Here is a 16,788-nt window from a genome sequence, read left to right as displayed (position 1 = left end):
GCGGCGCTGGGACTCGCCCGCCAGCCAGCTCTGCAACTCCGGCTCGGGTCTGTTCCCCGGGTGCCAGCCGCGTTTCCTTTCACCCCGCCCTCCTAAGTACGCTCCTCCCCCTTCCAAAAAACAAAAAACAAAAAACCTCTTTATCCACTTTGATAAAGGGGTTTCTCCCAAAGCAGCGCTTTCAAAAGCACAGGAAAATCTGGACGAGGTGGCCCGGCCCCGCCCCTGGTTCGCGCCTCGTCTCCCCCCTCCCCAGCTTTTCCAATGGTCTGGCCCACTCCGCCCCTCGCGGGTCCGCGCAGCCCCGGCGCAGACAGAGGCAGAGGGTAGCGGGACAAGCGCGCTCGACCCAGGATGAGGCTGCCCTGACGTGGCCCGCGCTAAAGGGTCCTGTCTCGGAAGCTGGACGCGGCTTTCTGGACCGACCGGTCCCCTGCTCGTGTCTGTGGCGCGGGACTGAAAGGAGACTCTGTCCTCCTCCCTGCGCCCCGGCTGGCGCTGCTCTCCGCTGGCCTCCCTACCTCCCGGCCCCGCTCCCCGCCCCCGTCTGCTCGCCGAGGCTCGCAGGCTCGGCGTTTCTCGGGCTCCTTTCCCTGGGAAGGCGGCGTGGTGGAAGAGCCCGCGGAGCCGGGAGAGGAGCGGGACCCCAGAAGGTTTGCTCTCCCGCCCTGGCTTCTCTGGGCCGCCGGGGTACACTTTCCTGCGGGCAGCTGGCAACAGGAGCCCGTGGCTTTTCCCCCGTCCGAGGGCTTGGAGTGCGGTCTTGTCTTTCTTTGGTCATTTGCATGTTCGCACGTGTCATTGTATTTTCCTGCTTGTTTTCCTTTGAACTAATCGCAGAAGAGTGACCCTGGGGAGTATTCAAGCATTTGTCCGTGAGCGGCGTGTCTTCGGTCCGCCGTGACCCTCGGTCCTCCCAGCCCTCTTCACCCGCCCAGCATAGCCCAGGTGGCTTGACCTTGAAGCCCCAGCCCCCCGCGGTTCTGCGGGGGAGAAGGACGGACAGTTCGGACGTCCGCGGGGGGTGGAGGAGGGGTGAAGACAGAAGACACTAGTCCTAAGGTCTGACAACCGTTAATTTTATGCTGGTCCTGCCCTCTCACCATAGAGCCACCGATGTATATTACATTAAAACAGGGAACATCCACGCAGAGAGGATCCTGTCCTTGCTAAACTAAAGCTTACCCGCAGCCCAAACCACACTGTCCTCTCCTCTCAGTCACTAAGGTCTCCCCGCCATCAGCCCACTGCCTCAAAATGTATTCTTCATCTCCAGGACTACAGATCATTTTACCCAATCCTTGCCTCTTTTAACTTCCACCTCCTGCCCCGCCTTTCACCTCTGGGTTTAGACCCTCTTTTCCTTCCTGTACTTGCTGCCTGACTCTGTCAACCCCTCTAAACCTTTCTCCTGAAGCCACTTTCTGTTACCTATCCTCACGATGCACTTAGGAATAAATCTTGCCCGGCGTTGCTCCAGGAGATCCCCTGATGATGATCATAATTGACGAAATGTAGCTATTGTGACATTCCTCAGCTGTGCTGACACCACTGTTTCCCTAGAGAAAATTTCTTTTTCTATTTTCACATTCCCCGAACCTATTTTCACTGCTAAATTAAGACAGCCCACTGCACAACTAGCTAATTAGCTGTTTAGATAGCACTTTAACACGTTGTTGAGACTAAGTTAAATGTTAAACAACCAAAATTTTAATATCACTAGCCAATTTTATCACCCCAGCGTTTCCCTGACAGTTTCAGTCTCCATGAGAAGTAATTTAGCCAACATTTAAAAAGGCACCAGAGGCTTGCTATGGGGCTATTGTGAAAATTAACAGGTTTAGCACTTCTCAAAAGAATGATCTGAAATTTTAAAAAATGTATTTCCTCTCTATTTGGAAAAGGAATTGTAGCTTGCTATGATTACATTCCTCACCTAAATGAAAGCGTGAAAGAGCAGTATTTATAGATGTTATATAAGAATTTAAAGAGCACCATGCTGATGTTTCATGTGCATATATTTCATTATGTTCTAATAATAATTTGTGTTGATATAGTATCTTCAGCCAGAGATGTCAAAGAGTGTGCTTACTTCCCACCAAAGATATCGCTACTATTATCTCTGCTTGACAGCTAGATGAACCTAGACACAGAGGTTCAGTTCTCATCAAATACTTGCAGGTATATGAAATGGTTTTCCTGCTGGAACCAAGTTCTTGCCCTCTAGTGAGCTCCAATGACTGATCTCTCGAGTCTTTTTTTTTTTTTTTTTTTTTTTTTTTTAGTTAGGAACAAATTTACCAAGGAAACTCAAATTTTTACTTTGTAAATGTGTCCAGTTTCAAATTACATTCTTCTCAAAGAATGAAATTTAGATAAACCTACACAAAATTCACTTTTTTGAGAGTTAGAACAGCTGTTGTTTTTTTTTTAAAACCTTTAATGTAAAAGTATTGCTAGGTTTCATACCATTCATAGTTTTATGTACAGATAGCTTCATATTATTTGAGTAGCAAAAAGATTGAAGTAAAATTATAGCTAACAGTATTTTTGACACCATTGAGTACAAAAGTATACTTTTTCAAAAATCAAAAATCAACATGATCCTAATGCTAACAGTGGTTTTGTTGTTTGAGTTGAGAATGAGGATTGGTGATGCCCATCCAACTTTCTGCCTCAAAGACTGCCAGTTATCAAGATTCATTAACTCTGAACCAAAAAGCAAAGGTTGTAATTTTCAACAAAGAAGTACGTACAGTGCTGATCATTTTATTACACTTATTCTAATTATCGAAATTAAAAATTTGAGGATAGCATTAGAATTTCATCACTGAAATATAGGTGGTATTTAATAGTACAGGTAGAACATTATGCACTTTAGCTAACTCCCCTTACCATCAGTACATTTTATATACATTTTATATAACTCACTGTGTAAAGAAACAACTCTTCCCTCATTAGAAGACATGAATAAAACTTTGTATAATTAAATCAGTGCCATATCTGATAATAAACTGGTGTTACTCACCTAGAATCACAGAATTATACAAATAGTTAAAGTACAGACCCACAAAAAAGACCACTTGTAAAATATTTGCCATGCTTACATTTAAAGAAGCAGTTCTTCCCTACTGAAAAGATTCTCCTCATATAGTCACACAACTTTCTCCCTCATATTTCCTTTAGATCTTTGCTCAAAATCGCTTTATTACTGAGACCTTTAGGACTATCCATATGAAAGGGCTTCCCCCATACCAAATCCAATTCCTAACATGGTTTATTTTTTCCACTTCACTTACCATCTGACATGTTATGTATTTATTGTCTTTTCCCCTTCTTAGAATGAAAGTTCTACAAGGGCAAGCAAGTATGTGTTTTTTCACTGCTTAAATCCAATCTAAATACTTCAAATAATGCCATTTCAGTCCCTGGCATGATGATCAAATGCTAACTGTGGCGACAGTATACTCAAGTGCATGTCTAATGGAAAACAAGTATATTCATTTTTTAAAATCTTAAACATATGATTGATCACATTGAATTTTTTAAGCTGGAAGATGGTTACCCTGACCATTGCTTAAGACTTTGATTTAATTTCCATTAGAATTGCTTTTGAAACTATAACTTCTACATCCTGTATTCATACTTCTACATCCCAGCTTTGTAATAATAGGGCTAGGACTCTGCAAATTACATGCATCCTTTACCACTTGGCTTCCTAATTGGTTCTATCAATAAAAATCACTATGGAGTGGAAAGTAGGAGTATGGGAGAAGGGACTTGTTCCTTTCTATTTGCTTGCTTCTATCAGCATTACCTCAACAGTAATACCCCATTTTCCTATCTTTAGCAGTTGCTTCCAGCTAGCCAGCCTCCCACTTATTTTACTTTCTAAAAATCCAGACATCTCAACCTCTCAAATTTATTGGCCTCAACCAAACTTCCCGTTTCTCACAGGTGCAATCTCAAGCTGGATAGGATCTCTCCCCTGAACTTCTCAGTTCTAATAACCAAACTTTTCCCTCATTGTTCCCCTATCTCTAGAATGATAACAACTTCCTCCCTAGCAGACAAGTTCACATCTATGAGTTACCTCAATGTTTCTCTTTTTGATCCGGAGATTCCTTCCCACCAACTTTATATCATCCCCCTAATACTAAGTTCCTCGGTCATATAGTTTGGTTTCTATATTCCTCATTAAACCTCAATTGATGCACATTTTTTAAGCATAACACCCATTTCCCTAAACCTTCACTTATAATGGTCATTTTTCTCTGTGTCAAACTACTGAAAATGCATAGCCAACATCAATCCATCAGTTAATGTAAATAAAAGCAATAAGACAAATGAGCAAAACCTATGTTTCCTTGGAAATATCCAAGTTAATTAGGTGGATTTGAAATGAGGAAACTTGGAAGTAATTATGTTGAAGTTTTAGTCGTATATGTAATGCTTTGTTTTATTGTAAATGTTCCTCATCCAGGACATGGTAAAAACAAATACAAGTTTCTCATTTTAGATGGTCTGGGGGATTGATTTCTCTTATGGGCCTTAGGTATACTTAAAAATCATTGCAAGTACAACTAAACTTCTCAAACCTACAATGAAAACATACATTTCACAAATCTATCTACAGCCTACTATTTATAATATATAGCTCTTTCATAGGAGTGCTATAGCCTGAGAAACTAATCTTCAGGAGGGAAGAAGTGCTAAACTATGTTATTATAGTAGAATAATAAGTTGATTGAAAGAAGATGGTTGAGCTACTGTATGCCAAGGAGGGGAAAATGATAAAATCTACAATAATACAATGACAATTAATGGATGTGTCAACTTGAGTAAGAAATGCTCAGCTCAGAAGTTCTGGGTATGGAAGATCCCCCCTAGGGAGGATTGTCACAAGAATAGTACAAAAGGGAACCAAAGAAGTAAGGCTTACTGCTGTTTCTTTGAAGAAACTTCAGTCTTTGCCTTCACCTTGAACAACATCTTCTGGCTGCCAGTGCAGACTCTTCAGCCTTCCACTGCAGACATTTCAACTTCCTGAGGTGAACTTGCCCAGAAGATTACACTGAGCTCCAGGACTCTGACTGGATCCTAAGAGTCTTTTAACACACAGACAGACCTTTTGTACATTTCCATGCCTGACTGTGGGCAGCCATTGTGAGACAATCTTGTAAATCCTTAATATATTTATGTATCTTGCATTAAATCTATCTCTCTAGTAAGCACTGATACCGACTGATAATGATATTGGTACTAGGAATGGAATATGTACAGATATTCTTTCTAAGGTAAAAGGTAAGTTGTTGCATCTTGGTCCCCTCACCACTAAGAAAGAATCACGAAGCCTAGTAGGCCCATTTGGATTTTGGAGGCAACACATTACTCACTTACTTGTTTTACTCCGGCCTGTTTATGCGGTGACTCAGAAAGCCACTAGTGTTGAGTGACACTTTCTTGTTGAGAACAAGAAAATGTTCTGCATTAGGTCCAGGCTGCTGTGCAAGGTGCTATGCCGCTGAGGTCATATGATCCAGCAGATCAAATGGTATTTTAAGTGTCAATGGCAGGCACAAATGCTGCTTGGTGTTTCTGGCAGGCTCCCATGGGTGAATTGCAGTGTAGACTTTTAGATTGGAGCAAGGCTTTGCCATCATCTGCAGACAACTATTCTTGCTTTGAAAGACAGCTCCTGACCTGCTATGGGAAACTGAATGCTTGACCATGAGACATCAAGATACCTGTGGCCTGAGTTACCTGTCATGAGCTGGTTATTTTCTGATCTACCATTCATAAAGTTGGACATGCACAGCAATAGTCCTTCATTAAATAGAAATGGTATATGCATGCTTGAGCCAGAACAGGTCCAGAGGGCATAAGCAAGTTACACAAAGAAGTTGCTCAGATGTCCATGGCTTTTACTCCTGCTATATTGTCTTCTGTTTCCCAAAATGCACCTATGGCCTCATGGGACATACCCTATGATCAGCTAGCTATCAGACAAAGAGAAAACTAGGACCTAGTTTATGGATGGTTCTGCTTGTTATTTAGGCACCACCCACAAGTGGACAGCTGTAGCGGTTAAGTCCCTTTCCAAACATCCCTGAAGGATAATGTTAAAGGGAAATCACAGTGGGCATAACTTTGACCAGTGCACCTGGTTTATATTTTGGCTGGAAGGAGAAATAACCAGATATGTGACTGTGTACTGATTCATAGGCTGTAGCCAATTGCCTGTCTGGATGCTCAGAAACCTGGAAGGAACATGACTAAAAAAATGGGTGACAGATATTTGTGGAAGAAGTTCATGGATAAATCTTTCCACATGGGCAAAGGATGTAAAAATATTTGTATACTATATAAATGGATACAAAAAGTGACCTCAACACGAGAGGACTTAAATAATCAAGTGGATAAGATGACCCAATCAGTTGATAATGATCAACCTCTTTCTTCAACCACCCCTGTCATTACCCACTGGGCTCATGAGCAGAGTGGCAATGCTGGCAGAAATGGAAGTTAAGTATGGGCTCAGGAATATGGACTCCTACTCACCAATGCTGATCCTTCCTTCCCTGCATGTAATACTTCTGCCAAAACTACTATCTATGGATTCACTAAATGCTGTATCTACCATCATGAATTCCACACACCATTGTCTCTGACCAAGGAACATATTTTATGTCCAAAGAAGTGAGGCAATGTGCTCATGCTCATAAATTCACTGGTGTTACCATGCTCCTCACTGTCCAAAAGTGGTTGGATTGGTAGAAAGGTTCAATGATCTTTTGAAGACACGGTTACTATGCTAGCTAGGTGGCAATAGCTTGCAGAGTTAGGAAAAAGTTCTTCAAAAGGCTGTATATGCTTTGAATCATTGTCCTCTATATGTTACTGTGCCTTCCATAGGCAGGATTTATGGGTCCAGGAATCAAGGGGTGGGAGTGGGAATGATACCACTCACAACTACCTCTAGTGATCCCAAAAATTTTACTTCCTGTTCCCATGACTTTATGCTCTGGCTTAGAAGTCTTGGATCCAGAGTAGGGAAGACTTGTACCAGGAAGCACTACAATGATATCACTGAACTGGGACCGAAGACTTCCCCCTTATCATTTTGGTCTTCTCATGCCTCTGAGTAAACAAGCTGAAAAGGAGGTTACACAGCTGCTAAGTGTGGTTGACCCAGACTATCAAGGGGGAAATAATACTTCACAATGGAAAAAAAGGAAGAATCTATTTGGAGTCCAGGAGATCCTTAAGAGTTCCTCCTGGTATTACCATGTCCTGCTATTGAAGTCAATGTGACACTACACCCACCCAATCCAGGAAGAATGACAAATGGTCTGGAACCTTTAGGAATAAGGTGTGGGTCGTCCCATCGGGGAAAGAACCAAGCCCTGCTGAGGTGCTTGCTGAAGGCCAAGGGAATACAGAATGGATAATAGAAAAGGGTAGTACTAATACCAGCTATGAACCCATAGTCAGCCACAGAAACGAGGATTGTAGTTATAGTAGTACACTCCTAATATGGTTCCTATGTAATATAATGTTGACAACAATATTGGTTCTTAAGTATTGTTAAACTTGTGTTATAATGTTCATGTTATGAAATGTTAGGAGTTAAAATCATCAAAGAAAACTTGCCTTCAATGCTGGGGAGGGAATTAGTGTGTTTCAGTTTGCACACAAGATAGTTAAAACGTTATAATTATTAACAGGCATAATTATGAATTTATCTTTGTATCTGGAGACTATGGTTTACAGAAAAGTGCCTGGTTATCAAATTGAAGAGGAGTGGAATATGACAGTTAACTGATTTTGTCAACATGAGTAAGAAATGCCCAACTACATTGGGTCAGTATAGTTCTGGGTGTGGAAGATCTAGCCCAGGCAGGAATCTGTTCTCAGAATCGTATGAAAGGGAAACAAAGAAAGAAGGCTTCCTTCTGTTTCTTTGGAAGAGCTCCAGTCTGTGCCTTCACCTTAGAAAACATCTCCTCACTTTCACTGCAAACTCTTCAACCTTCCAAAACAGACTCTTCAGCCTTTTGTCACACACCCTTCAGCCTCCTTGTACCAACTTTCATGGGATACTGAGCTCCAGGCCTTCAAATGGATCTATCAGGGATCCAGCGCACAGAAAGAATTTTGTGCTGTTCCACACCTGACTCTGTGGGTGGCCATTGTAAGACAGTCTTGTAAATTTTTATATATTTACATATATTGAATTAAATGTTTCTTTAGTAAGCACTGACTGATAGAAATGCAATTTGTGCTCATAAATCATCAGACAAAATGTTGGGTCAGGTTTTAATTTGTTTCTACTGAATGTTATTCAGCAGAGTCTTATATTTTAGTTAACTCAGTGAATGTAATAATGAAATTTTAATGGAAGGGAGAAGGGAAGGAAAATAGTCTTATACATAGTTTTGCTACTGTATTTAGATTGTGCTGAACCAAAGAAGTCTAGTGTCTCCATAGGCTCATTCAGTGAAGAGCCACTTTTCCTCCATTTTTGCCTCCATGTTTATTTCATCAGAACATACCCTAATATCTTGCCTAAAGCATTGTTTTCTCACTTTACCTATTAGTGTCTAACCCTGAACAGATGTTCATCAGCCACCACATGTCCCCCAATGTAGAATGATATCCGTAAGAAGAATGTATGATGTAATGTCTGGGTTTTAGTTCAAATCCTCCACTTGTGACCTTATTTATTTTTATTAGTATATAATGATAGCATTCATCATGCGGCCTTAGTCAATGTACATAACACATCTTCAATCTTTTTGCATCCTGTTACTCCTCCCTCTTTCCTCATTCCTTTCATCTTTTGCTTCCCTTCCCATTTGAAAAAGATCTTTCTCCTTATTTCCTATTGTATATCTTTCATTACTCACATAAAAGAAACTGTGATATTTAAGCTTCTGTGTCTGATTTACTTCAGTTAATATTATGGCTTCAAGGTGCATCCATTTTCCTACAAATGTCTCAAATGAATCCTTTATGGTAGAGTCATAGTCCCTTAAGTATAAATACCACACTTTCTTTATTGATCTATTTGTTGATGGATATATATGATTCAGTTAATATGAATTGTACTGCTATAAGCATGGTATGGGTGTATCATTGTAATATAATGTCTTTACTTCTTACATGAAGATACTTAGGGGGAAAATAGCTAGGTCAAATGGAACCTCTAGCTCTAGCTTACTGAAGAAACTCCACACCGATTTTTATAGTGACTGTATTAGTTTATGTCATAGTTATTTTCCTCTCATTGAGGCACAGTACCCAACACTCACAATTTAAAGCAGGAAAGGTTTATATTTTGGCTTATAGTTTGCAGAGGTCTAAGTTCATTGTCAGCTGGCTCCAACACATGGTGACATAGGGAGAACAGCTCACGGTAAGCAAGAAGCAAAGGAGAAAGAAGTCCTTCCAGGCTACATCTGTAGTGATGCACCTTTTTCCACCAAGCTTCATCTGCCAATATCACACCCAGCTAAAAATTTACCTGTGGCTAATTTACTGATGAATATTATACCCCATGATCCAATCCAGTCCTCAAAGTGAGGAGACATATGAAAACATGAAGCTTTCGTGGGGGGACACCTAGATATAAACTATAAGTTTATATTCCCACCAACAATATAGAAGGGTTTCTTCTCCCCTTTAGCCTTACTAGCACTAGTTATTATATTGGGTTTCTTGATGATATTCTTTCTGGGGTAAGATGGACTCTCATGTTATTTTAATTCACATTTCTTTAATGACCGGGAATATTGAATATTTTCATATACAGTATTTATTGGCCATTTGTACATCCTCTGGAGAAATGTTTATTCATTTCATTTGACTATTTTTTGATTGGGTCTTTTAGTTTGGAGGGGTCTAATTCTTTTTGAGGTCTTTATATATTTGAGATATCTGAGTAGTTGGCAATTTTTCCCCCCAATTCTGCAGATTGTCTCTTCACTCTGTTGGTTGTTCCTCTTGCTGTGCAGAAGATTTTTAATTTGATATAATCTCATTTGCTGATTCTTGATGTTATTTCTTATGCAACTGGGGTTCAGTTCAGAGTCCTTGCCTGTGCCTATGTCTTCAAGAGTTTTTCCTATTTTGCCTTCTAACAGACTGTTTCTGATTTAATGTTTAGATATTTGATCTTTTTATTTTATTTGAGTACTTGGTGAAAAAATATGTCTATCTCCAATCTTCTACATGTGTATTGCCAGTTTTTCCCAGCATCACTTACTAAGGAGACTCTTTAATCCATCATTTATTTTTGGCCCCTTTGTTAAACAATGGATGGCCGAATATTCCTGGGATTGTTTCTGCATCCTCTATTTCCTTGTTCGTGTGTGTGTGTGTGTGTGTGTGTGTGTGTGTGTGTGTGTGTGTGATGTCTTTATCACTGTAGCTTTGTAATATAGTATGAAATCTTAATTGTGATACTACCTGCTTTGCTCTTATTGCTCAGAATTGCTTTTGCTATTCTGGGTCTCTTCTGGTTCATATTAATTTTAGGATTTTTTTCAATAGTTCTGTAAGAAATGCTGTTGGGATTGCATTGAACCTATGTATCAGTTTGGAGAGTATAGTTATTTTGACAATATCGGTTCTGCTATTCAGGGACAAGGGATATATTTCAATTTTCTGATGTCTTCTTCCATCTACTTGTTCAGAGCAGCACCATAGTTATCTTATAAAGGAATTTTAATTCCTTTCTTAGATTAATTCCTAAGTCTTAAATTTTTATTGAAGCTAATGTGAATGGTATTTTCCTAATTTCTTTTTTGATGAGTTCATTATTGATGTACCGGAACACTATTGATTTTTGCGTGTTGACTTTGTATTCTGCTAACTTGCCGAATCTGTTTATTAGTCTAGGTGTCTTTTCGTGTTTTTTTTTTTTTTTAGGGTCTTCTATACAAGCAATCATGTCATCTGCAAATAAGAATATTTTACTACTTTCTTCTTTTTTTTTACATATATCTGTTTTACTTTATTTTCGTGCCTGATTCAAGAACTACGTTAAGCAGAATAGTGAACATTCTTGTCTTGTTTCTGATTTTAGAGGAAAAGCACTTAATTTTTCCCTATTTTGCTATGATGCTGGCAGTAGGTTTTTCATAAATGGCTTTTATCAGATTGAAATAAACCCTTCTATACCTATTTTCTTTATAGTTTTTTACCATGAATGGATGCTGGATTTTATCAAAGGCTTTTTCAGTGGCTGTTGAGATAATCATGTCATTTTTGTTCTTGTGTCTATTTATGTGCATACTACATTTGTTTATTTGCATATGTCAAGCTATCCTCATTTCCCTGGTATGAAGCCTACTTCTTACCCTTAATATTCCTTATTTTTCATACTAAATTAAACATATGGCTGCCTCTTAAAAATTTAAGATCTTTACATCCTTTTCTAAAAGAAAGATTCTGTTTTTCTGCTTCTTTTAAATGATGTTGCCTGGAGGTGTAACTAATTTTAGACTAATATTGTCCAGCTTTCATTCAACAACTCCTTCTCTTTTTCTGACCTCTGCTTCTACATGAGGAACTTGACTTGAGTACTTCATTATCTTTCCACCTCTAGTGAACTTTTGCTTTCAACAAGAATTTCTCAAGAGCTTTTATTAGCTTACCTTCTCTTTTCCTGCAACTTATCATCATTTAAATTTATTGTTGAGTTTATTTTTTGCCTTTCAATTTTTACCTTCAAACACATCTCCAAATCCATTAGGTCCATACTGGTTTTTCTGCTTTCCTATTCAGAAGGGACTTCTTGATAAATTTCTTAGTAATGCAATTATCAACTCTCACCTGCTTTACTAATCCCTCTTTAATGGCATTCAGCATTCCTGCTATAGGTCAAATTTTCTTGATAAAATCTCAGCAGAATGTTCCTCAAATTTCTTGCATTAAACTTTCCTTTAGCTTTTCAAAGTTATGTACCAATCCTTATATTAATTATTACTAAAGACTTCGCAGTGACTGCTTCAAATTTTTCTTCCTTTGTCCTCAAACCTTCACCCTCTTTGTTGGCCTATGCAGTCTCATTGGTTAACATTGTTTCTAATTTTCCTGAAAAAAAAATGAAGCTTTTTAAAATAAATTACATGAATCACCAACTAATTTAACTTGTTCACCATTCCTCTCAGCAATAATATAAAAGTTTATTGACAGTATTCGTATCTCGGGCCTCTTATCTAATAAAAACCTATGGGTAATTATATTCTCTGAGAGCTGAGGGTGGAAAAGTATAGATACAACTCACTTTTTAAAAAAATACATCAAGCACTTTAAGTATTGTAATTCTTAAAATTTTAACTTCAGAATCAAAGATTACAGACAGCTGATAGCTCATCTGCTCTGTTGTATCTTACAGTCTTTCTGTTCAGGGGATAAAAAGTTGAAGGAATTAACCTAATTAATAGAGCTGAATTGGGGTGTTATCAGTTCTATTCTCTCCATGATCAAATACTTTCATGTTTAGTTGTTTCAATTAAGTGCTTGAAAATATCATTTTGATATAAAATGTATGCAAATATTTGGATGAAAAAACAGTTGTCGTATTTCTGTGATTCAACAAAATATGCAAGTTCCTCAGTACTAGGGTCTGCTCTCTAATTTTCTTTGCACATTTTAGTCTTCTATTCATACATTTCATAAGAATTGCACCTGCTTAACTCCTTGAATTTATTTTTCCAATTTCCCTAACCATCTACATGGTTAATTAAATTACTCTGTCACATGCTAGATTATTAAAGATCTTTTTGAAAATGGGAAGGGAGCCAAAAGATAGAGGAAAGAGGTAGGAGGACCTGAGGGTACAGAAAGTGAAAGTGAAAAGAACTAGGATGTGCTATGTACATGGAGCAACTCCCCATGATGGCTGTAACCATTATATACTGCAAACGTTACTAATACAAATAAAAAATAGAATGAAACGTGCCATTTATACTTCCAGCAAAATGTACCCAAAATACTTTTGTTTATTCTGTTCCCAGAATTTTAAAAAATATTTTGTTTCTGTCAATCTCTGTATTTATAGCATAAAAGAAATCCCTGAGAAACTGACCCATTTGCTTAAAGATAAAATAACTCTTTAGAACTAGTAAATTTTTGTCCTCAGAGGAATCATTGACAATGAGTGAATGGACTACTCTTTTCATCACTATGACAAAAAATACACTTCATTTATTTAACAAATATGTATGTATTCTGGATCTTTCATGTTCTATTCAGTGGAGATACAGCAGTGAGTAAGTCATATAAGGCACTTCAGTGATTTTTTTCAGTTTAACATGGGAGGTAAATACTAAATGAATAATTGGTCAGTTAATTACTTAGTCTCAATTTTATTAATGTTATGAGGAAAGACACAGGGTGCCAGAGATTATATATTGAGGGACCCAGATTAATGTGTTAAGCCCAACATAGTTTTACTGGTGAACACTTACTTAAGTCCAAAAGATAAATGATAAATTAGTATTACCCTATAAAAACTCTGTGCATATGCGCACATGCGCGTGCATGCATGTGCGTGCATGTGTATGTGTGTGTAGTGTGTGTGTCTTGCAAGGGTTGAATATAAAAGCCAAGAGTTTTGTTGATATGAAAAGTTAAGACGAACGCACGTGCCTCCTCTCAGTTCCATTCCTGACACTCCATGTTCTCATCTAAGTCACAGGCCTGGCTGGAAACATGAATACTAAATTTGACAGACTCTTTGGCCAAGACACATGCTTTTGATTTCTGACACTGAGCAGCAGTGTCAGACTTGGGAGGCTGAGGCAGGAGAATCAACAGTTCAAGCTCTCCCTCATCAACCTATCAAGATCCTATCTCTAAAATAAAATAAAACAAACAAAGCAAAAAACTATAAAAACATCTTGATGTGGCCACTGGACAGTAGCTGCCACACATGGGAGTATGGAGAAAACTTGAACTGTACATTAGAAACCACCCTTGCACAGCTGCCACTGTCACCCCTGCAACACAGTGTCTCTGCCCATTACCATTATCCAAGAGAGTTTCTTGAGTGCCACATATTTACAGGCCAGTGCATCTGACCTGCTTAGTGCTATGCCACCAGCCAGACTGAAAATAATGATGAAATTAATGAAAGATGAAGATAGAAGGAGAAGAAATGTAGTCAAGATTTTCAAGGGATCTGGCTGTGAACGAAGGAGAAAGCAGTAGATGGAAGGCAGTACGGTATTCTCAGAGAGTTTCTTGAGTTTAGAAGGATTTAGGGAAAAGGAGAAGCTGATGATGTCAGAAAGTTAGAAGACAATCTAAAATTAAAATTTCCTGAGCAATTAGGCAAGAATGTTATGAGCACACTCCCAATACTATTTTGGGGATCCTAAGTATGAAGAATAAAAGAGAAAATTTTAAAGCTTAAATATGAGAAATGAAGATGTTTAAGTTATTGTAATAACTTGCAGGCAATACAATTATAAATATGAAAATCCCAAGTCAATTAATTAAAACCAATTAAAATCAGAGACAATTCAGTGACTGACTATAAAAATATAAAGAAATGAATAGGCTTCATATATTGAATTGTTTGAAAACCTAATAAAAGACAAGATTCAGTTACAATAGCAATAAAAACAATAAAATAAATAGAAATAATGAGAAATATATAAAGTCTACACGAAGAACAATGTATAAGGATCATAAAGTTGGCACAGAAAACCATGAGTTTTTTTCATAATACTAGACTAGGGAAGAAGTTTCTTAGTATATCAAGAAAGCCAGAGAATACCAAAGTAAAATTTGAGTAAGTCTCACTACAAAATTTTATGTATAGCCAAAGAAAATTGCAACACATATTACAAAAGCTATCTTTGTTTTTTTAAAAAATTAGAAGATACTCATATAAGTCAATGGCTAACTAGTTATATAATGAGTTCAGCAAAACACTTTGTGATGGTTTTCTGTTAAATGAGTATTGATGCTCTCACATGTTTTTGATAGGAGGATAATTTGGCAATATCTGTCAAAATTACCACTACATTTTCCCTTTAAGCCTGAAAATTAAATACTGGTAATTATATTTTTACACATATAAATAATGTAAAAATTAGCAATTGCAATGTGGTTTGTAAAAGCTTGGAGACAATTGAAATGTCTATTAATAAGGCTACATTAAATTACAGGACATTAACAACTTATCTAGTTTTTAAAGAATGATCCAATACTATATGAATTGGTATTGTTTCTAAGATAAATATTTTTTCATTAAGTTTATTGGTACGTTTTAGGTAGACAGTACAGTTCCACTCATCATTGAAATCTTGTACCTTTACATGATGTATCTTGGTTCTTATTTTTTCCCCATATCCCTGCCCTCCCTTTACCCCATGCACCATACCCTATTTACAAAGACTTTGTTTCTATTTTTCCTTTTCTCATATTTTTTCTTTTCCCTTCTTTCCTTTCTTGCACCCTTCCTACTTCCCCTACTCCTTTAACCCTTTTCTTCCTATTTCACATTATCAATTATACAATTTGAACCTTATTTACACTTTAGTTTTTCACACCAGAGAAACTATTTGGTATTTACACATGTGTGTCTTATTTTTTTCACTTGAGTATGGCCTCAATATGTATTCATTTAGCTATAAATGACTCTAGTTTATCATTCTTTATGGCTGAGTAGTACTACATTTTCTAGCAAAACCATATCCTCTTTATCCAGTCTCCAGTCGATGGGCAATTGGGCTATTTCTAAGTTTTAGCTATTACAAATTATGCTGCTATAAACATGGATGCTGTGGTATGATTCTTTTAATTCTTTTGGGAATATACCCAACAGAGGAATAGCTGGATCAAATGGGACTTGTAATCCTAGTTCTTTGAGGCATCTCCATATTGATTTCCACAGTGGTTGCACCAGTCTGTACCCCCACCAATAATGGAGAAGGGTTCCTTTCTTCCCATAGCCCCACCAGCATTTGTTATTGTTTGATTTCTTGATAGCAGCCATTCTTTCTGGGGTGAGGTGGAATCTTAGTGTTGTTTTCATCTGTATCTCTCCAATGACCAGAGATGTTGAACATTTTTTTCATATATTTATTTGCTGCTTTTACTTTTTTGTCTATGAAATGTTTGTTCATTTAAGATGCCCATTTTTGAATCTGGTCTTTATATTTGAGGGTCTGATTTTTTGAGCTCTTTATATATTCTAGATAGTAGATCTTTGTCTGAGGAACAACCAGGAAAAAATTTTCCCTCATTGGAGCTTATCTCTTAGCTCTGTTGTTGGTTTCTTTGGAAGTGCAGAAGCCTTTTAATAAGATGAGATCCTCAGCTCTGTTTCTTTGCCAGTACCATGCTGTTTTTATCACAGTGGCTTTGTAGTGCAGTTTCAAATTGGGAATTGTGATACCCCTGCCACGTCTCTGTTGCCTGGAATAGTTTTTGCTATTCTAGGTCTCTTCTGGTTCCAAATGAATTTTTGGATTGTTTTCTGTAATTCTGTGAAATATACTGTTGGGATTTTAACTGTGATTGCATTAAATCTATATAGCAGTTTTGGAATTATGGCCATTTTCACTATGTTCATTCTTCCTACCCAGAAGCAAGGGATGTCTTGCCAATTTCTTATGTCATCTTTGATCTCTTTTTCAGAGTGCTGTAGCTTTCAGTGTAGAACTCTTTTGCTTTCTTCATTAGATTGATTCCTAGATATTACATTTTTTGGATGCTACTATACAAAGAATTGTTTCCCTAATTTCTTTCTCAATGAGACTGTTATTT

Source organism: Fukomys damarensis, unplaced genomic scaffold (genome assembly GCF_012274545.1).
Source record: "Fukomys damarensis isolate Sample0158 unplaced genomic scaffold, DMR_v1.0_HiC HiC_scaffold_24, whole genome shotgun sequence".
Classification (NCBI taxonomy): Eukaryota; Metazoa; Chordata; class Mammalia; order Rodentia; family Bathyergidae; genus Fukomys; species Fukomys damarensis.
This window is presented reverse-complemented; position numbering follows the sequence as displayed.